The 17,610-nt window shown below is 38.8% G+C and overlaps 1 long non-coding RNA gene across 1 annotated transcript in view; it reads right to left on the reverse strand.

Annotated features, from left to right (window-relative positions):
* Positions 1-17,378, reverse strand: part of LOC140493146 (uncharacterized) — a 63,727-nt gene extending 46,349 nt beyond the window's left edge. The window contains exon 1 of the long non-coding RNA XR_011963636.1: positions 17,288-17,378. This is a non-coding gene — a long non-coding RNA (uncharacterized lncRNA). The remainder of the gene's footprint in view (positions 1-17,287) is intronic.
* Positions 17,379-17,610: the final 232 nt, after the last annotated feature.

The raw sequence follows: 17,610 nt of genomic DNA on the forward strand, positions 1-17,610 counted from the left end.
ATCGAAAAAAGTTAACTGCTGAGCAATTTTAAGAATTCACTGATGATTTCTGGAGAAACCATTTCTTCTTTTTTTTGCTTGGTTTTATGGAGTATTACCTGAAACTGGATTCCATGGAGCAAATTAGATTTGGTTCATTTTCGTTGGAGGAAATCAAATCTCACAGAGACCTTGAATGTCCTCACAGACAGGCAGAAAACAATATAAATTTGACAAACTCAATACAAAATACATCAAAGAACAAATTTCACAAATGTAGTGAAGCTATGGATTTAGTTGATACAATTCTGTAGCATTCTTATTATGACTGAATACCACAATCCATGCACCATGCTAGACAATTTGAGCTGAATAATTTGTATTATTTATTTGCTTTTGCTGGATAAATGAAGACTAACAACTCATTCCACTTTAGAAACATTTGCAGCTGGGCTCAATTTGAGTTATGACCTCTAAATATTAAAGAGACCTGATTAATCTTTTAGGAGGACATGATTTGTAAAGCATTTTCTAATGCTCTTGTTAAACTTTTGCTTTCTTAACATCAATCATTGCTGCTTTCCATTGGTGTAGAATACTGTTGAGTAACCAGGAATGAATAGGAATCAAACATTTATATAAGCTGTGATGGGACACTGCTTTTTCGTGGTGATATCTCATAATATGATGGCCAAACAATGCACCTATCCTCTATACATATATAAAACCATGAAGTATAGGGACAGAATTAGGCTATTCAGCCCATCAAGTCAGATCTGCCACTCAATCGTGGCTGATATGTTTCACAACTCCATTCTCCTGCCTTCTCCAATGTAACCCCTGATCCCCTTACTAATCAACCCTTACCCATCTACATCTGTCTTAAATACACTCAATGACCTGACATCCACAGTCTTCTGCAGAAATGAGTTCCACAGCTTAACTACCGTTTGGCTGAAGAAGTTCCTCCACATCTCAGTTCTTTCCTTTATTCTGATGCTGTGCCCTTGGGTTCTAGTCTCTCATCCTAGTGGAAACATCTTCTCCATATCCACTCTTTCCAGGCTTCTCAGTATTCTGTAAGTTTCAATGAGATCCCTCCTCGTCCTTCCCTCTGATCATCCCTCTGGACTTCCTCCAAAGCTCGCCCATCTTTCCTTAGACATGGGGACCAAAACTGCTCACAATATTCCAAATACGGTCTGACCAAAGCCCAATAGAGCCTGAGCAGTGCATCTCTGGTTTTGTGTTCTCTTCCTCATGAAATGTATGCCAACATTGCATTTACCTTCTGTTGTAATAACTGAACCTACACTGAACCTACATTTTAATCTTAAGAGAATCCTTTGTTTTTCACATTTCTGAAGCTTTTCCCCATTTAGAAAATAATCTAATGGTTATTCTTCCTCACATTTTCCCATGTTGTGCTCTATCTGCTACTTCTTTGCCCAATTTCCTGGCCTGTCTAAATCCTTCTGCAGCCTCACCACTACCTGACCCCCCTGCTATCTTTGTCTTCTACTAAAAGTATATAGTTTTTTGATTGTGAACTAAAAAGAAAAAGGGCTGTTTTAGCCCAAGGACTGTGGAAGAAATTGTTGTACTTTTGAAAACAAGTTACTGGAACTCATTGTGAGTTGGGTTTGCACTGTTGCTTTATAAGCAGGTGGAGTGAAGGTATGAGTTGCCATGGCACCTGGGCGCGTGTATTGTGTGAGATTCATCCAGTGACAGATTACTGGTTGGTTTGGGCAAATGTGACTAGTTAGGGATGCTGCAAATCATCAGCCTGACAACAGCTTTCTGATTGGCTCCTGGGCATGAGAACAGCTTGGACGTTTACAATAGAATATTTGGTGCTGGAAAAGCACAGTTGCTTCAACTCTGATCGCCAGCATCTGCAGTCCTCACTTTCTCCGAGTTGTTAACAATAGAAGGAAAGAGACTTCTGGACTGTTGAAGAAGTACACTCTGTGTCTTTCTCTCTCTACAGCAAAAGCAACTATTAACTGAAGAAAACCAGTTATTTTCTCCTGTCTGTTGCTGTAAGCTATTGTTTTTAACAGTAACTTAAAGTCTCAACCATTTGTGCCTTCTGCGAAGAGGTTTTTAAAAAAATTATTAATTCATGGGATGATGGTGTTACTGATTAGGCACATTTATTGCCCATCCCTTATTGCCAAGATGGCAGTTAAGAGTCAACTACATTGCTGTAGGTCCAGAGACACATGTAGAGACCAGGTAAGGATGGCAGTTTCCTTCCCTAAAGGACATTAATGAACCAGATGAGTTTTTTTAATGATCAGCATGGTCACCATTAAACTCTTAATTTCAGATTATTTTATATTGAATTCCAATTCCACCTTCTGCTGTCGTGTGATTTGATCCCGGGTCCCCAAAATATTTATCTGGGTCACTAAACTAACAGTTCAGCATTAATAACACTAGGCCAACACCTCCCCTGCAGTGAAACAACCTGGAAAGGAGACCAGTGAACAAAGCGTTTTGGGAAGTAAAAGGACCATCTCATAAAATCCTCCGAGCTCGTGCTATTGAACCATGCCTCCATAATATTTGTTTCTTCCTCCAAGAACATGAATTTTGGGGTTTTAAAAATGAGTTAGACTTTTAAATCAGAGAGTTAAATTTTGCCAATTCATAATTTTGTTTTATCTTTGGTTAGTTTTGGTTAATTATTTTAATGTCAGAACCTAATTAGTGTTTTCCATTAACTTGATCCATCAGACAGTTAGGCGAAAGTGAGGACTGCAGATGCTGGAGATCAGAGTCAAAATTAGAATGGTGCTTTAAAAGTACAGCTGGTCAGGCAACACCTGAGGAGCAGGAAAATCAACATTTCAGACAGGAGCGAAAGGTTGATTTTCCTGCTCCTCGGATGCTGCCTGACCTGCTGTGCTTTTCCAGCACCACTCTAATCCCATCAGACAGTTAAACTGGGACTTCGCTTGCTTTGATTAAATCTTCAACTTTTGTTAGAACCCCAATAATAGTGCAACTCACGTGTCAATGCACTTTCCAAAATGGGTTGTGATACCTCACCATCACAATTGGATTTGTGCAAGGAAACAAATTATCATGCAAATGTCATTCAAATGGCCCAAAAGTGCAGAGACAAGTTGACATCTTTATATTCAGTCTAAAGAAAAGTGGTGCACAGTATCCCCTAAAACAAGATGTCTATCCTCCCTCTTTGAGGAGACAAAAATGAGATGCAACAATTGTAAGTTGGTCACTAATAGATCAAATAAGGAGATCAGGAAAACATCCTTCATTTCAAGAACTGCTAACATGAAAAACTTTGTACAGACCAATAACTCTTCATTTCAGATTTTTTTTATTTTGAATTCCAATTCCACCTTCTGCTGTCATGTGCTTTGATCCCAGGTCCCCAAAATATTTATCTGGGTTACAAAGCTAACAAAATATTAATTTCCCCCAAGACCAATAGAAATTACTTAAGGGAAAAATTTTACTTTTGAAATCTTTGAAGTAACAATTAAATTAAAATAAACCTAGATCAAACATTATTTAATCATCAATGAATAAATCAAACTGAAGAAAATAAATTATATTTCATTGTCGTAGATAGCAAAGTATACATTAACATTGGATATAAGACAACTCATTTTCCCAGCCTCAAAAATCATGCATTTGCAGGTATCTACAAAATGCTGTACATGTACAAAGCCTTGCTGACTCTGTGAGTCAGTTCACGGGATCAAGCTGGCAATATTGGCAATATTACAAAGATGATGTGTTAGTTTTTAAGACATACTCAATTAAAGGAGACCACACATGGAGTGTGACAGCCAGAAATTATGTCTTGCAGCTAAAAAATCTGAAGTTACAAAAGAGCTTTCAAAGTCAAATCATTTGCTGCAGTGAGGAAATTAGTCAATAGTGAAAACTGGTGTGAAAATGTGAGATTAAGAAGGAATCCACTCTGAAGATCAAAGGATCAAACATGCCCAAGGATCAAACATGCCACCAGGATCAGGACCAGCTACTGGTCTGATGTGGAAAAGCATACAATGGAGTTGGTCCTCAAAAATACTTGGAACGGTGACATCTTCATCAGCAAAGTAATGCATATATACACAAGCTGGCCAAATCAAACTGAGTCCAGCAACGATTTAGGACCAAAAGTTTATTCTGTAGCTGTTAAATGGAAAAAAAAACTGTCTCTTGTTAGAAGATGAAAATTTCTCAGAGACCATCAAAAAAACCTCAATGCCAAAATTACCAGCATTCAGTGATTCATCATAAAACAACAGCAAAAAATCATGTGTAACCATTAATTCATGTTAGCAACATGAACAAAACACCCAGCAAATTTCAATATACCAAACAACCAAACTGAGGAGTGAAACATTCCAAAACCAGTTCTTATGAAAATGACAGGACATGAGATGGTACCTACAAAATGCTGTACATGTACAAAGCCTTGCCTACTCTGTGCATCAGTTCATGGGATTAAGCTGGCAATATCCTGATGAAGGGCTTTTGCCTGAAATGTCGATTTTCCTGCTCTTTGGATGCTGCCTAACCTGCTGTGCTTTTCCAGCACCACTCTAATCAGGACATGAGAATACATGATTCACAATGACGTAAGCCTGAATGGTCAATCAAATGGAATTAAACCCAGTGGTAATTTCCAAATGTGAGATAATGCTGAGCATTAGGTTTCTTGAAAGAGCTGGATGGATGAATATGAATAAAGTTATGAATCAATAACAAGCATTTTAGATGTCCTGGGGACCCTTTATTAAGAATGCAGTTTATTAGTATGGGACATGTTTAAATCCCATAAAGCTAATGACATCAAAAGATGCCTGCATCAAAGTAACATCTAAAGTGCAGTTATATCAGTGTCTAAAATCTGTTGTTCATTCTTTGGATGCATGTCTCAACAAGCTGTTCAAAGATCTTTCTTATGCTGAATGGAACAAGTGGATGGTCGACAGAGGGAAATCTTTTGCACAGAGTGGAAATGGGCATGCTGTCTCACTTGATGTTTTTTATGGTTTTGTTATCAACTTATGCAATGTTGTTCATGCACCAAATATCAACAGATCTCTCAAGAAATAAAATATATGCAATTCAATGGATAGAAATTAACCTGATTTCTTGAAGTGGCATGATTTTGAAAGCAAAAATATTATATCGTATCAGAATGTGATCCTTACAATGAAAACATAGGCAATGTGTCTCAGAATGAATTTATGAACTCTTTGCATTGGGGATGTCAAAGGCAATGAATTGGATGGTTTCAAAATAATTTCATTATGGTTATAGGTATCTTTGTACAACCAATTAATTCAATTGAATATGCTTTATTAATATGAATTGCCAGTTTTTCACATTTGAATATAGCACCCATCATAACCCACATGGACAGTTTGATCATTATATTCAATGCATAAGTAAGCTCCCATTTTTGGAAGGATCTTTAGAGGCTTCAAACTTCAGTTGTGCCATGATTTATTATACTAACACACACAATTGAGAAATGTCTTACACCACTTTTTTGTGGAGCACAGAGTACTTCTCCCTGCCACCTGAAGTTGAAATTTCGAGTGTTAATCGAAAATTGTTTCTTTCAGCCTGAGTCTTCCACCAAGCTGGTCTACTTAAATGATTCTTTGTTATTTAAATGTCAAAAATTACCATTTGCTCTGTTTGCTTTCTTTTGAATTGAAAACCAAAACAGTCATCAGCATCCTGCTTAATTGTCAACATTGCCCATCCCTCCAAGCAACCCTTCTCTTTAACTACCAACTAGATTCATTCCTCCTATTGACCAACCAGGTCGCACCTACACTTGTATTCACCTATCACTACCTCACCACTCTGCCCCTCTCCCAACCTATAACCCTGTCCCCCCACTTTATCTGTAGGTCCCCTTACCCCCACCCCCATTCCTGAAAAAGGGTTATACCCAAAATATCGAATTCTCCACCTCTTGATGTTGCCTGGCTTGCTGTGTTCTTCCAGCCTCCTGCTTGTCTACTTTGAATTCCAACATCTACAGTGTTTGTCGCTAACTGTCAACACAAAACATCCTGCCAGTGGTATTTTAAATAGAGTAGATGGCCTTTCTGCTGTCAGTGAAGAGAAGGCAGTTTCATGGTAGTCGTGTCACTGGACTACTAATCCAGAACACCAGGCTAATGTCCTGGGGACATGAGTTCAAATTCCATTGAGGCAGATGATGAGATTTGAATTTCATAAAAATCTGCAATTGAGAAAGCTAGCCCAATGGTGACCATGTAACTAAAGCTTATCATTAAAACCCAAATGGTTCACCAATAGGGAAGGAAATCTGTCATCCTTACTTGTGTGGCCTACATGTGACATTTAACTCATCAAAATGTGATTGACTCTTAACTGCACTCTGGGCAAATAAGGATGTGCAATAAATGATGTCTTAACCAGTGATTCCCACATCCCTGAATCAGCAAAAATGAAACGCTTACCTCTCAGTGCCCAAATCTGAGGTGGAGGGCATTCTAGTGGGTGGTGGGGTGGCTCAGTGGCTAGCACTGCTGCCTCATACCACCAGGGTCCCGAGATTGATTACATCCTTGGGCAACTGTGTGGAGGTTGCACATTCTCCCCATGTCTGCGTGGGTTTCATCCAGGTATTCCGGTTTCCTCCCATAGTCCAAAGATGTGTAGGTTTGGTGAGTTAGCCATGCAGGGTTACAGGGATAGGGTTGGGGCATGAGTCTGGGTGGGATGCTGTTCGGGGGTTCAATGTGGACTTGATGGCCCAAATAGCCTGCTTCCACGCAATAGGGATTCTATAAATTCGATGGTCTAATCTGATGGAAGTCTTGTAAAGACAAATGATAGTCACAGAATGTTGTTTTTACTGGCACATGTATTTTGGCAGTGGTGGGGAGGTCAATATCATCAAGGATGTCTGCCAGATTGGGCTGCATGGACCAAAAAGAGACATTCCTGCTTTAACCTGTCCCCCAATACCCTTGGGCCCATCTCTCTCAGACTTGGGCCCCTTCTCCACTGTCCCAAAAGTGTTTGAGTTTCTCCATCATAGCAACCAAATCATATTGCCATATCTCTTAGCTGGGTTGCTTCTGGAATGCTCTGTCTCACTTTGAGTTTAAGGAGACAATTTAAAATGTAGCTCAATTGTAAAATGCATCATTTATAAGCACAGCATTATAAAACAGAAGGAAGTATTCTTTTAAAGAAGTTAAGGTCTTTTAAAATGGGACATAGTTTTCGAGAGTGATAATTTTACAGAAAAAGTTAAACTGGCATGGTTAGAAGATAGATTAGTTAACAAATAAAGGGTAGGCATAAATAGATCTTTTTCTAGTTGGCAAGATTGACATATAGTCTGCTACAGGGATCAGTGCTGGCAACTTAACTTTTCACAATTCATATAAATGACTTGGATAAAGAGGAGATAAGAAGGCTACATTAGATATAGATATGTTAAGTGAGTGCTTACAGATCCAGCAAATGTGGTATAATGTGAGTATAATGTGGGAAAATGTGAATGTTTTCATTCCAACAGGCAAATAAAAAGCATATTATCTAAATGGTGACAGATTGCAGAGGTCTGCGATGCAGAGGGATCTATGTTTGCTACTGCCTGAAGTGCAGAAGGCCAGAATATAGGTGCAGCAAGTAATTAAGAAAACTAACAAAATGTCATTGTTTACCGTGAGAGAATTTGAATATAAAAGTAGGGAGGTTGTGCCTCAGTTATGAAGGGCATTATTCAGACCACATTCGGAATACTGCACATAATATTATTCTCCTTATTTAAGAAAAGATGTAAGTTCATTGGAAGACGTTCAGAGAAGACTTATTCGACTAAAACGTAGAATGAATTAGTTGCCCTATGATAAATGTTGGACAGACTTAAGTTTACATCCTCTGGAATTAAGAAGAAATAGAGGCAACTTGACTGAAATATTTAAGAGTCTTGATAGAAAGATGTGGAAAGGAGGTACCACTTAAAAATAAGGATTTATGACAGATTGTTTCCTTTTCAAAAATCCTGAGTCTTTGGAATAGTCTTCCTGAAAAAACAGTGGGCGCTGAGTCTTTGAGTACTTTTAAGACAAAGGTGAATAAATTCTTGGCAAGTAAGGGGTGAAACTTTATGGGGGTAAGTGAGAATGTGGAGTTGATGTTACAAAGAGTTCAGCCATAATCTTATTAAATGGCAGAACAAGGGCAAAATGGTCTACTCTGGCTCTTAACTTGTATAATACCAATAAGAATAGGAACAGGAGTAGGCTGGTAGGCCCTCAAGCTTGCTCTGCCATTCAATGGCATTATGGCTGATCCAATATTCCTCAATTTCACCTTCCTGCACTTTGCCCAATAATCCTTGATACCACTCCTGATTAAGAATCTATCCACCTTTGCTTTAAATATCCACAAGTTCTCTGCCCCACTGCTTTCTGAGGCAAGGAGTTCCAAAGACTATCAACTCTCTGAAAGAAGGAATTCCTCCTCATCTCTGTTTTAAATTGACACCCTTTATTCTGAGTCCGTGCCCTCTGGTACTAGACTCTCCTAAAAAGAGAAGCATCCTCTCAGCAGTTACCCTGTCAAGCCCCTTAAGATTCTTATCTGTTTCGAAGAGATTAGCTCACATTCTTCTAAATTCCAGTAAATACAGTCCCATCCCATTTGCCTTTGCTCATAAGATAATCTCACTAAACTAGTGTATCATCCTAGTGAACTTTCTCTGAACTGCCTCCAATGAAATGATTATCATCCTCAAATAAGGGGAACAAAACTGTTCACAGCACTTCAAATGTGGTCTCACCAGCACCTTGTACAGTTGCAGTAAGACTTCCCTATTTTAATACTTCAACCTTCGTGAAATAAGGGCCAACATTCCATCAGCCTTCCTGATTACCCATTACAGTGTGTGCTAGCTTTCTGTGTTTCATGAACAAGTACCATAGGTACCCTGTGTTGCAGCTTGCTGCAGTTTTTCTCCATTTAAATAATACTCTGTCCTTTTGTTCTCTCTTCCAAACTTAACAGCCTGACATTTTCCCATATTATACTCCATTTGCCAACTTCTTGCCCACTTACTTAGCCTATCAGTATCTCTCTGTAAACTATTTATATCCCTCTCACAACCTGCTTTTCTACCTATTTTGTGTTGTCTGAAAACTTGGCGAAAGCACATTAACTTTCTTCCTCTAAGTCAATAATATAGATTGTGAACAGTCATGGTCCCACAACGGATTCCTGTGGAACCCCACTGGTCACAGATCATCGACCTGAAAAAGAACCCTTTATCCCTGCTTGCTAATTCCTGCACATTAACCAATTCTCTATCCATGCCAATATACTACTTCTAACACTGTGGGCTCCTGTCTTATGACTTAACCTTTTGTGATGTATCTTGTCAAATGCCTTCATGCATATTCATTTTAAGTTCATTCTGAAGGACTGAAAAATAGCGAGTGTAACACCCCTGTTTAAGAAGGAAAGGAGGCAGAAGAGAGGAAAATATGGGCCAGATAGCCTGACCTGAGTCATAGGTACGATTTTAGAATCTATTATTAAGGATGAGATTGCAGATACTTAGAAGTGTGTGGTAAAATAGGGCTGAGTCAGCTTGGCATAATCAAGGCAAGGTCATATCTGAAAAATCTGTTAGAGTTCTTTGAAGAAATAATGATCAAGTTAAACAAAGGAGAGGCAGTGGACTTGATTTCCTGAAGGCCTTTGACAAGATGCCACACAAGAGGCTGTGAAACAATACAACACCCAAGGTATTAGGGGCAAAATACTGGCACGGATAGAAGATTAGCTGACTGGCAGGAGACAGAGAGTGAAGATAAAGGGGCTTGCAGCCAAAGACTAGTGGAGGGTTCGGTATTGGGACCACAACTATTCACATTATATATTAATGATCTACATGAAGGAACTGAGGGCATTGTTGCTAAGTTTGCAGACGCCACAAAAAAAGGGGAAGCAGATAGTGTTGAGGAAGTGGGGATACTGTCGAAGGTCTGAGAGACATTAGGAGAGTGGTAAAGAAGTGGCAGATGGACTATAATGTGGGAAATGTGAGGTTCCACACTTTGGTTTGAAGAATAGAGGCAGAGACTATTTTCTAAATGGGGAAAACTATTGGAAATTTGATGTACACGGTACTTAGGAGTCCTAGTTCAGGATTCTCCTAAAGTTAACATGCAGGTTGAGTTGGCAGTTAGAAGGGCAAATGTACTGTCAGCATTCAATTCACTATTCCAAAAAGGTTCAAGTGGATTGGAAAATGGCTAATATAACACCCTTATTCAAAAAGGCAGGGAGCAAAATGTGGGAAATTACTTCTATTGTTGGGAAAGCGTAAGAATCAATTATCAAGGAAGCAATATCAGGACACTTGGAAAGTCAAACACTATTCATCAGAGTCAGCATAGTTTTATGAAGGGTAAAACATGCTTGACTAATTTGCTAGAGTTCTTCGAAGAAGTAACAAGCAAAATCGATAATGGGGATTCTGTCGATGTAAGTTCTCTGGATTCGATAAGGTGCCATGCAAAAGGTTAATTCACAAGGTTGGATCATATGGGATGAGGGGTACTTTATTAGCCTAGATAAATGACTGAATGATGGACAGAAGACAGAAAGTTGGAATAGTTGGAAAGTTGAAAATAGTCTCTGCCTCTTTTTTCTGGATGGCAAGATGCAACTAGTGGGGTGTGACAGGTTCAGTCCTTGGACTCCAGCTGTTTACAATCTATGTTAATGACTTGGATACAAGGATAGAAGGTTCTATCACCAAATTTGTGGAAGACACAAAAATAGGCAGGCCAGTAAGTTGCAATGAGGAAATAAGAATGTTACAAAAGGATATAGATTGATTAGGAGGGTGAGCCAAAATGTGACAGATGGATTTTAATGTGGATAAATGTGAGGTTTTTGGAGTGAAAAAATGGGAAGGTGACCTATTATCTTGATGGTGAGAGATTTCAGGATGCTCTTGTGCAGAGGGTTCTGGGTGTCTTTGTTCATGAGTCACAGAAAACTAGCATGCAAGTATAGCAGATAATAAAGAAAGTGAATTGAATATTGGCTTTTATAACTAAGGGAATAGAATATAAAGGTAAGGAAGTATTGTTGCAACTGTACAAGGCATTGGTGTGATCACACCTGGAGTATTGTGCACAGTTTAGGTCCCCTTATTTGAGGAAAGATGTAATGGTATCGGAGGCAGTTCAGAGAATGTTCACTAGTTTTCTCCCAGAGATGAGGGTTTGTTGTATGAAGAGAGATTTGGCCTATACTGTCTGGGATCTAGAAGAATGATGGGGAGATCAAAGTAAGGTATTCAAGATGATAAAAGGTGTGGACAAAATAGATGTGGAGCTGATGCATCTTCTTGTGGGGCATTCTAGGTCAAGAGGGCATAGTCTTAGGATAAGGGGTAGCAAATTTAAAACAGAGTTAAGGAGAAACAACTTCTCCCAAAGGGTGGAATTCACTACCCCAAAGTACAGTGGATGCTGCATAAATGTAAGGATGAGTTAGACAGACTTTTAGTGAGCAATGGGTTGAAGGATTATGGGGAGAAGACAAAAAAATGGGAGTGAGGAGCATGCATCAGCCATGTTCACATGGCAGAGCAGGCTCGATGGGCCAAATGGCCTAATTTTTCTCCTATATCTTATGAACTTATGAACTTACAAAGATATACTGCTGAGGCTTGAAGAGGCTTTTGTCAGACCGTATTTGGAATATTTTGAGCAATCTTGGGCTCTGCATCTAAGGAAGGATGTGCTAGCAATAGAGGGAGTCCAGAGGAGGTGGATAAGAATGATCCTGGGGTGAAGGGCTCACCATATGGTGAACAGTTCTGGCTATGTACTCAATGGAGTATAGAAGGACAGAGAGGAAATTTCATTGAAATGTACAGAAAACTGAAAGGCCTGGATAGAGTGGATATGGAAAAAATGTTTCCACCGTTAGGAGAGACTAGGACCCGGGGGCACAGGCTCAGAGTGAAAGGATAACTCTTTAGAACTGGGATGAGGAGGAATTTCTTCAGACAGAGGGTGGTTAATCTGTGAAACTCATTGCTGCAGAAGACTATGGAGGCCAAGTCATTGAGTGTATTTAACACAGAGCTAGATCAGTTCTTGATTAGAAAGGGATCAAAGGTTATGGGAAGAAGGCAGGAGAATCGAGCTGAGAAACGTATCAGCCATGATTGAATGGTAGAACAGATTTGATGGGCTGAATGGCCTAATTCTGCTCCCATATCTTATGTGAGCTTTGTTTTGTGAGCTTTTATAGTTAACTAATTTACAGGAGGAATGCATTTTCTCCTGAGTTTCATGGAGCTCCACTAACAATCACTCAAACACAACCAGAAGCTTTGTACCTCACTGAGAGATAGTGTAAATGTTATCTGTGCAATCTTTTCAGTATTTCTATGTGTTTTCTATTGAATATGAGACAATCAATGAGGAGCACTTCTGCAAAAGTTCAAACCTCTGCATATTATCTTGAGTATGGAGGAGACAACAACCTGTAATATTATTGAAAGAAGTTATAACTTTGACTTATTGTACATAATGGGCACTGTCAATACATCTCTGTGGTAGAGACTGAAACCTTACCTAAGAAATACTAAGACATTTCAAATGCCATTAACTACAAGGCCACAGATCAGGAACTGCCATGTGAGATTAGTTTTAATAGCTTTAAATTGGCTGGTACAGACACAATGTTGCCTGCACTGTGCAGTAACAGTCTATGTTTCTATAATGATTCTATGGGGTCTAAAATTATCACACCTTAAATTGAGAAATTATGCTGACATATTCTGTCTATCTTCAAGCATACTGAAACAGAAAACTTGTGGCCTATAGGTTAGATCATTTTCAGCTCACTTTAATATTTTGCAGTCATGTTCACAGTGCCACTTATAATTCATTATTTTGTCATCTAAGTGAAATAAACATGGATGACAGTATGCGCAATGCTACATGCAGTTCCAATGTAAAAATATGCTTGATCAATATTTAGTCATATAAAATCATAAACAATTAATGAAGATGTTGTTAATTAATAATTTTTAAAAATTCATTGATGGAATGTTGGTATCACTGGCCAGAACTTTCCCTCGATTTCAAATTGTCATTGAGAACATGATGGTGAATCACTGTCTTGAATCTCTGCAGGCTTTGTGGTGAAGATGGAGGAAGGAATGAATGATTTATTGCCACATATATCTTGAAGTTACAGTAAAAAGTGTTTTGTCACCACAATCCAGCACCATTTTGAGTTACAAAAAAGGGTAAAAGAAATTGCTTCCATAAGAATTCATCTTCTGTTCAAAGTGAGGTCTCAAGCCCATCTTCAGATCATCTGCAAGGCCCCTGCAAGGTGTTGTCAATGGCGGAAACAGCAGCACCAACCCAAATGCACCAGGAGACCCTAGCTTTGCTGCTGTTGCTGCAGCTGCCACCGCCTCACTGCCACCGCCCAAGTGACCAGGGTCTGTGCCTACTGCTGCAGTCACTGCCACCAGCAAGAGTCCAGGGTCTGGGCCAAGATACTCCCAAAGATGTATTAAGCAAGGAGTTCCAGGATTTGAATCAGCCATGATGATAGAATGGCAATGTATGTCCAAGACAAGATACTGTGAGGTTAGTAGGGGCAGCGACCTTGTTGTTTCAGTGAGAGGTCATGGATTTCAATGGGTTGTTATGGTGTAATTTGTAGATGGCACACACTCCTGCCACAATGTGGAATGAGTGACAGAGTGTGAATGCATGCCAATCAATCAGGCTGCCTTGTTATTTATTCAAAGAATTTCAGAATTGTTGTGATGCAGAAAGAAGCCATTTGACCTCCACTGGTCTTTGAGCATTTTGACTTATTGTCCATCTCTTGTCTTTTTCCCTTAACCATACACATTGTTTGTATTTAATAAATCATCTAATAGCCTCTTAAATACCTCAGTTGAAGCCACCTCCATCCCAGTTCCAGGCAATGCATTTCCCCCAACTATTCGCTGCGTGAAAAAGTTTGTTACCACCTTCTACTTGCTTCTTTTGCAAAATTTATGAAATCTGTGCTTTTGGTTCTCAATCCTTTTACAGACAGAAACCATTTTCCCTCATTTTCTCTGAAATTGATTGAGTGGCTTGAATACCAATGAAGATTTTCATCTACGCCATTGGAAAGTAATCCATTGCACTTCTGACTCATCTTATAAATGGTATAAAAGCTTTGTGCAGTCAATAAATTAGTTACTCATCATGGAAATCCCAGTCCCTTCCCTTTTGCACCCAGTGCACTTACAAGGCTGTTCCTGTTAACATTTGGTTAATAGTGAGTCTCTAGAATGCTGATAGTGATAAATTCAATGATGGTAATGCTATTGATTAACAAGGAAAAGTGATTAGATTAAAATCTTCATGAAGATTATCTTGGTACTTTTATAATATTAATCTCTCTTGGCACTTATTCAACTAGGTGAAAGTGAGGACTGCAGATGCTGGAGATTAGAGTCTAGAGTGTGGTGCTGGAAAAGCACAGCAGGTCAGGCCCTATCCAAGGAGCAGGAGAATCAATGATTCAGGCATAAGCCCGTCATCAGAATGTTTTGACTCTGATCTCCAGCATCTGCCCAGTTCTCACTTTCTCCTGCATTAAATGGGTGGCTACCATCTGAAAGAAAATGTTCCTCTTTATTTCTGTCTTAAATTGGTGACTCCATACTCTGAGATTATGCTGTCTGATCTTCAACTCTTCCATAACACCTCCATCCTCATCCCCATTCACCTATTGTACTCTTTGCTATCTTCCCCCACCCTCCTCTCTGACCTATCACCTCCATCCCCACTCCCATTCACCTATTGTACTCTTCGCCACCTTCTCCCCAGCAACGCCCCCACATTTATCTCTCCACCCTGGAGGCTTCCTGCCTCTATTCCTGATGAAGGACTTTTGCCTGAAATGTCAATTTTCCTGCTCCTCAGGTGCTGCCTGACCTGCTGTGCTTTTCTAGCACCGCTCTGATCTAAACAAAAGTGCATTCACATCCATCCTCCAAGTCACAAATATACAACTGTAAATATTTCTGGGCCAAACACAAATCCCTGTGGCATTTCACTAGTTACACATTGCTTGAAAATGCTTGATTCATCCCAATTTTCTGTCTTCTATTATTTAGATGTTCCTCTATCCATGCTAATATATCTCTCTTACTTTATTAAGTAGCTTTATGTGTGGACCTCATTAATCGTCATTTAGAAATCCAAATATATTGCAACTAATGGTTCATCTTTATCAAACTTCCTTGTTAATTCCTCAAAAAACTGCAATAAATTTGCATGGCATAATTTCCTCTTCATGATGCTATGCTGACTCTACACGATGGTATTGTGAACTTCTAAACAGTTTGTTATTGTACTATTTTTAATAGACTTGAACATTTTCCCAATGACAGATATTAAGCTAGCTAGTCTGTTTTTACATGCTTTTGTTTCCTTTCCTTTTTGAATAATGATTTTACATTGGCAGTTTTGCAAACTCTGGGACTTTTACCAGAACAAATGGTTCAAGGAAGGTTACTACTAGTACATCCATTAACTCAATATTTACTTTCTTTAGTATCCTACGATGCAAGTCACCACCTGAACTTATTGGTCTTTAGCTCCTTTCCTCTCGTGATAGTTGTTGTTTTTATTTCCTCTCAACTTTTTTGCTGCTTGATTGTTTAGCTTTTTTGGAATACTATTCATGTCTTCTATTATGAAGATGGATTCCAGTTATTTATTCAATTCCTTTGCCACTTTCTGGTTCTGTATTATTTTCCCAGTCTCATTTTCTAAGAGGCCTATGTCCACTTCAGCCTCTCTCTTCCTACTCATATTTTATGGTCTTTGAGATGGCAGTGAAAGAGTAGGCAGAATATGGGCTCCTGAGCCCAGGGTTCATCAGCTCCTTTTTCTGTCCACTCTTTCTTTATTTTGCTCTTCCTTCTTACCTTTCATTGGTGGATGGGCGAGTATGGGTCCAGTGGTGTATCTGACATTGGTGGGTCTGGTGCTGGCAGAGGAATGGAATTGGCAGAGGGGTATTGGCATTCATGGTGGCATGAGTTAGGTAGGCCAAGCAGCAAGAAATGGTGACTTAAGAGTGGCAACTCCAACTTTGGTGGGTCTGGCATTTGCGGCAAGGAGGTGTTAGAGAAGTAGTTATGGTGCAGATGTTGATGTGAGCTGGCTCAGGACTCATTGTGGCAGTGGAGGATTCAAACCTTGAAATTGAATTGTGGATAACCAACAAAGGTGGACTTTCTTTCAGTTAAATCTTTTATTCTTTTTTCCTTTTTCAAAATGGTGCTAAAGCATGGCAGTTGAAGCTTTTCACTGTATTGTCCCCTAAATACAAGTGACAATAAATTATTCAATTCAGTTCAGTTCAATATTTAAAGAAGCTCTTACTGTTTATTTTATTGTACTCACAGGTTTACCCTTGAAGTTTATCTTTATTATTTTGTTTTTGGGCATATGTTGTTGGCTTTCCCAATCCTTTGTTTTATCACTCATCTTTGCTACATTGTGTTTTTTTCTTTCTTTCCAATTCAATATCACCCTTAATCTCGTTGATTGAGGATGACTGTTTTATTCACTTTCTAGAATCCTTCTTCCTCTCTGGGAAACATCTTTACTGTGTGTCATTAATTATTTTCTTAAAAGTCTATTCTTTTCCATCAACCATCTTTTTTGCTAGACTCCTTTCAAAGTCCATGCCAGCCAATTCTGCCCTCAGTCTTTTATACTTAGAAATACACCTTGCAAGTGAATACATTTCAAAATACAATGTGATATTACAACTAATATTAATGCATCAAACTCGTTTTTGACAATGCTGCTTCTTGTGTTAAGACAGAAAACTTAAAATTAACATTCAGCTTTGAATGCACAATATTTTCTGTTTTAAGGAATCTGTCATTACACACTATCATATGCAGAAAGTTAATTATGCATGAAATGCTCTTTAAGTCTTTTGTTATGTTATATATTTTCTAACCTTTATGCAGGAAAATTGCCACTGTAATACCTAATTTTCTTGTTATTTAGATATCAATTTACTTTAATGTTAGTTTAGTATTATTGCACAGTAGGTAATTTCCTTATCTCAGTTAAAATGTCATTATTGTAAGCCTCATAACAACTGATCGCTGCACGTCCATTCCACTGATGAAATATAAATTAATTTAAAATTGGAATTTAAACAATGATACAATTCTCACCTTTTCTTTCCAGTAGGGCACATTCCTTTTCAGTCAAGGCCATTTTTGCAGAATGCATTAGATGGATTTATTTGCTTATGCTGATTCATTTCATGGCGACATTCTCTTACAGTACTGAAACAGCTGTTGAGAGACTTTCAGCATATTGTGGCAGCTCACTGACATGGACTTGGTGCACTCTTCCACCTTTTTTTTAACAACACTGTGTAATTAGTGTGCACTTCAATTTGTATCTCGGTACTGTACCTTGGACATTGATTTCCTCAGTACTTACACATTCGTTAGTCACAAGTGCAGTAAGGGGTGGCTGCCTGTATTCAAAA

The sequence above is a fragment of the Chiloscyllium punctatum genome, chromosome 2 (assembly GCF_047496795.1).
Source record: "Chiloscyllium punctatum isolate Juve2018m chromosome 2, sChiPun1.3, whole genome shotgun sequence".
NCBI lineage: Eukaryota > Metazoa > Chordata > Chondrichthyes > Orectolobiformes > Hemiscylliidae > Chiloscyllium > Chiloscyllium punctatum.